Source organism: Pleurodeles waltl, chromosome 4_1 (assembly GCF_031143425.1).
Source record: "Pleurodeles waltl isolate 20211129_DDA chromosome 4_1, aPleWal1.hap1.20221129, whole genome shotgun sequence".
NCBI classification, from domain to species: Eukaryota; Metazoa; Chordata; class Amphibia; order Caudata; family Salamandridae; genus Pleurodeles; species Pleurodeles waltl.
In genome coordinates this window covers 935,889,600-935,895,599 of record NC_090442.1, presented here as the reverse complement: position 1 = coordinate 935,895,599, position 6,000 = coordinate 935,889,600, and positions in this window count along the sequence as shown.

Below are 6,000 nucleotides of genomic sequence, written 5' to 3'. Positions count from 1 at the left end.
TAATGTGGGAAAGGATGTATAAGAACCTGGCTATATGGCTATTACAACATGCCATACACTGAAGATAGAATGTTCTAAAAGTGAGAAGCAGAAGGACAAACATTGGGATGTAGGGATGCAAGGGCTGTACCAGCCATTGTTGGCCCTGAGCCTCTCTAATGCCTCTAATGAAACTCTCAATTCTATTAAAATATATTTGGGAATTTTGTGATTTGAACGATTAGAAATTCTTACAAGTACCTTTTAAGATGAAAGCAAATATCAGAAATTCAAAAGGTGACTTCAGCAAAAAATAAAGAAAACAGCTGTACCTTTACTATGAGTTTACCTTAATATTATGATACCATCTTTAATCCAAAAAGTATTTTAATTTTAAATCAAAATGATTTGTACTTAAAATATGACACACAAACAAAAGCATAACAGTTAATGGTTATTGCAAAATTGATTTTCTTAGAACGGATTTACCTTGCTACTTGTGATGAGTGAGGTCTATTGCTTGCTATGTCTGCAGTGTACAAATATAGGTGCTTATTTATAAACCCTCCTGCGCCACTGGTGCATCACTTTTTGTGACACACTATCAGTGTATTGTGTGTGCACATATTTACTTTACTTTCATTCCATGACCTTGTATCTATGATATAGGGCAACGCAGTGCAAGTCGATGTGTTGCATTATACTGCGTTAGGGAGGCATTCCATGGGCATTGTGATGGGTTTTCCCCCGCAATACCCATGGGTTTTGACACATTCCCAAATTTACAAAAATCTGTAAACCTGGGAACGTGTCAAAATCTTATGCCTCCCCATGGGAGGCACACAAGGAGAAATCTATTTTTTTTCTTCTTATTTTTTTCTTCTTTTTATGTGTGCTGCAGCCTCCATGGATTTTTTTTGTACAGGAAGGTGTTCCTTCTTGCACAGAAACAGTTCTGTCTGCAACGGAGGCATCCTTGCACCATGCATCCTTGCAATCGGTGCTAAGCAGTCCATTGTGCACCAATGCAGGGGGGAGGTCAGAAATGCACCATAACTTGTAGATACAGTGCATTTCTGCCCTTCCCCTGTGGTGATGGGCAGCACAGCAAGGTCAGTTACTGCACTGCTCTGCCCTGCACCAAAGGCTTGTAAATAAGCTACTAAGAGTGTACAAGGTGCTATTTCTCCATCTGACAGTCTTCTACATTGGTCCCCACGCAATAGGTTACTTACGTCAGTCAGAAATGACACATTGATTCAGATTTTTGACGCATTGCTGAAGCTGCATTGGTTGTAAGGCCACCTTTAGCAATGTACCATTTTTGGGACTGATGCGTTGCGGCAGAGTTCCCTCTGATGTGCCAGAATTTCAGACGCATTCTTGGGACCTTACGGCATGGTTCCTCGTATTGTAAATTTGAAGCATCCATGGCGTCTTAACCTGTCTTGCCACATCACAAGATTTTTTGATGCAACACTGCTGCAACCTAACGATGCGTCACTCCTTGTAAATGTGGGCCAAAATGTAGAAATATATCCAATAAATTTACAAAGAAAACAATGCATTCAAATAAATCCATGAAAGAAGGGATACAAGAATGTGTGGAACAGGCAACTGAGCATGTGCACAACGCTCACTTCTCCTCAATTGTTCAAATCTCCATGACTTCATTAAAATACTGAAGTCCTCGAACAAAAACTATAGCGATGAGACGTCTTAGTCGAGAAGGCTTCAAAGGAGCAAACCACTATAACAGAGACGCCTTGTTTTTAGAAAAGCAACAGACAAAAAGAAATCGATTGGTTTGTGTCACTCGCCTCTCCAATCTGGATAATAAGATAAAACAGATCATTAATTCACAGTGGCATATTCATAATACCAATAAAAATTAAAGTATGTAACCTAGACCACCATTTGCCTTTAGCACAAATTTTTAACCTTAGCGATAAACTGGTGATGTCAATATTTCTAAAAAAGATAAATGCATCCAAAAGTTCTAGGTCAAGTTCCCGTGATTGGAAATCCTAGATGTGTTCAATGTCAGGCATGTAATGGGGCGATTACACTCAGCTTGGTTGATTATCGAGACAGAATCTGTTTACCTCAAGGAGATGACTAATTGTAAGACATCCAATGTGATTTATCTTAATTGATGCCCATATGGGCTAGGCGACATTGGAGAAGCTGGACTGGAGTTTCGTATCACTTTTAGTGAGTCAACAACATGCAGGCTTGTTGGAGGCTGGCCCTCTATGTAGTGTACAAAAACCAAGAACACTATGTAGAGGGTCCAAACAACCACATGTTAGTTTTCAGGGGTAAAAATCAGACTACCTACTGCTCTGATTTTTAAGGTAGGTGGTCGAGCAGTTAGGCTAATCCAGGAGATGGGCTAAGTATTTTCTGTAATCACAAACACAATTATGCACCACACACACTCAATGAATAACTTGAGACCAGAATATATAAAAATACTTCAGACTTTTATATAATTTTGAAGACCAAATTCTTTAGAATAGGTTAAGTACTTTTCTTGTTATGACTTTTTAAACGTTTAGCACAGTAAGTCTTTCTGTGTGTAATTACGCACCATTGGAATCAATAGGCAGTCACTTTTAAAAATATATTAAAAATCGTACAGTTGAGTTACCAGTCTCTTTTTTTGCAGGATGGTCGCAGGGATCAGTGGGCACCTTGTGCCAGCTGGAGAGCTTCAGGCAGTTCCCGGTTCCGGCAGGAGCAGTGTTGGCAATGTTCTTGGCACAGGGCCACCTGGATGGGCCACTTGGAAAAGGAGCTGGTTTGCAAATTCAAAGTGGTGCCTGGGGGTCCCCTTTGGCTGTCGAGGTCACAAGGGGGTGGGGACCTGGGGCACACAGCAGAACCCGTGATGCAAGGCATAGGGCAGCCAGGTGCAGGGCGTGTTGGAGGTCTTGGATGCTGTGCACAACGGAGTCCAGTGGAGCTGGAGCAAAGTCTCTCTGGGGGTCACTTTCAGGACAACATGGACACTCTGGTGGGAGGTCCAGGGTGTTCATGAAGTCCCTCGACTGGGGCTTCCCCCTGATCCTTTGTTAGCTCTGGAGGAGCTGGTTTTCCCAGCTGACCAGGACCCAGGGTATTGCTCTATCTTGGCCACCAGGGGTCACAGCGCCACCAAGCTTGGTACAGTTGGGGGGCACTTCTGGACTGTCATCTGTGCGTAGTTGGGTCTAGCTGTGACTTTCGGTCGCGGAGATATCGGCGATTCAGTGAAGTGTCCTTCACTGGTTTCTTGGTCTTTTGCAGTTTACTTGCTTTCCTTGAGTGATGCCTCCACTCAGGAGGGAAATCTGGAGTGATCCTTGAAGCCTGGAGGTTCCCTGGGTTTCTTGGGGTCAGTCCAGTGTTCAGCTCCTCTGATGTCGCGATTGTCGGGACTCTGTTGCAGCAAGCAGGGGTCTTGGTGCCTCTTCTGGTGCAGCAGGTCCTCAGTTCTCATCCTGGCGGTTTCTCTGGTGCTGGTTTTCTTGTCTTCCTGGACTCCTTTTCAAACCTAAAATCTCTGTCTATGGGAGCCCACTAAATATTGAATTTAGTGGGTGTTTTAGGGGGAACCTGGTAGTGTTCAATGGGGCACTTACCCTTGGGTGGCTACACCCACTATAGTGACCACTTCCTCTGTGATGGGTCACTTCCATAATCCTCATTGGTTGTTTCTCTCCTTTCCAAGATGGAGAAATCTAAATCAGGGGATCCACTTTGCATGCAAGCCCTTAGGGGTAGTGCATGCTCAGTGAGGCCACTCCTCCAACCCTTTGTCTGGTTTCCCACCTTTGCTCCCTTCAAAAGTGGAGGTTTGCAAAGGGGGAAGCCCTCTGATGCTAGCCCTTTGAAGCTCACCGCCAGGGTGTTGCACATTCCTGCACATTCCTGAGGGTGGGGGAGTTAGCTCCTCCACCCAGTAATGGCATTGTCTTACAAACCAGAGAGCCAGGGCTCTCCCCTCCTCCACCCAGTAAGGGCATTGTCTTACAAACCAGAAAGCCAGGGCTCTCCCCCAGGTTCATATATTAGCTGTCTGGAGTGGCAGCTGGATGGAACCAGCCAGCAACCCTGCCAGTTAGGGTTAGCTTTTGCAGGGGGCACCTCTAAAGTGGCCCCTGGGTACATTTAAGGTTAAATCCAGTACTGGCATCAGTTTGGATTTATTCTTCTGAGTTGTTTGATACTAAACAACCCAGGGTACAGGGTGGCCATTATGTAGCTGGGGATCCCATGTTTGACCAGTGTCCAGTACAAACATTAAAATGGCTGCCCTGTTCACTCACGTTGTCCTAGGTTTAACATGGACACAGTGGGGCCATATTGGTCATGCAGCTATGCCCTCACATATAGTATGTTGCACCCTGCCATAGGGCTGAAAGGCCTGCTAGAGGGGTGGCTCAGCCATAACATATGCAGTGCCTGGTGGACAGGGCACACAGAGAGTGTGCCCTGTTGAGTTTATCTTTTTAGGGTTGCCCCACTATACTCAGCCTGCGTTGGCAATGCTGAGTGCATCTGGGTGCAGGGCCCTTGGGGTGGCGCAATCAGTGCAGCTGCCCCCAGGAGCCTACTCTTAATATCTCTTGCCCTGGGTACTGGGGTACCCATTTACTAGGGACTTACAGGAGTATTTAAAAGTATAACCAATTGTGCCAAGCATCCCAATAGTTTTAGGGAAAGAGATCTGGCTCAGGGAACCTGTTTAGCAGGAGGCATGGGCACTACCAACATCTAGAGCACATAAACATCAGGCAAAAAGTGGGGCTAAGCATGCAACACGAGGCCTCCTCTCACAAGGCTCCCATGGTCCAAAGTTGCATTAAAGTTGCATTAATCACAATCGGAAAATAGCTTATAATTGACTATCTGATAGAATATTAAGCCATTCAAAGGTAGATATAACACATAACATTGAAGGGTAAGGGATGTGTACTGAATGTTTAATCTTGGCACACATAAAGACCGCCTGAATGAATTCATCACTTGGAAAAATACTATTAGAATCAATGTGTCTGCATCTTTTCCAGCTTGAATTTATGGACTGACTCTGACTTAGTTGATCTCAGAGGCAGCATTGAACTACATGCAGGGGGCAATGCTACTAGACAAGTTAGCTTCCTTTCTGATACATTCCAGTTTCTGTGAGTATCCCTTTTAACTAGATGGCCATAGATCGACCAGTATCAGTGATCCGTCTCCATGTTAGCTACCTATTATTTCTGGAAAGCTATTACTCTGTTGTGGTGATTGCCGTAACAAGACCTTTATATATAATTGTGATGTAGTGGCAACTGTCTGGAGACTCTTTGTGGATTTTTTTTTGCTTAACCTATAAGAAGCAGAGGCTTTGGCCAAGTTTGCAGAAAAAGGTTTAAAAGAAATGTGGCTAAACACATTACATGATGACCGCTCAATTGGGTATGGTTTGCATTGTCATCCACGTACCAGATGTATCTCAGGTGTGATTAATTTATGGTGGCTCTGGTGTGGTACATATATAGTTACTACTCGCAGTGCCTCATTTCTCTCTATGTAGTGCCTGGAACAGTATGTGGCTGTTGTGAACATGCCATCTCATCAGGATCGATGCGGTTAAGACCAGCCTTACCGAGCAACTCATTGTACTTTGGACGGTTCCAGCGTCCTTTTAGTTACCATCTTGAGGCTCTGTACAAGTAAAACGGTTACAATCCAGTGGACCTGGTATGCTGAGCTTACCCTTGAAATTCTGGGACGATTCTTACCAGGTGCGCAACACCCATTGGGTTGAGAGGGCTTTAGTCCCTTGCCCCCCGTCAGCCTCAGGGAGCTGGGCTGATTCTGGAAATCGGGATGCCAAGTCTCATGGCACTGCTCTGACCTGCTCGTTTATAGCAAATCAAGCCTTTGTTGTCTCCCCATTCCCCCTGCTCCTGTACTTTGTCTAATCATGAAATCTGCATTAAAGAGAAAAAGTTCTAGTCTCGGTGTGACATCCTGTGATTCTGGGCA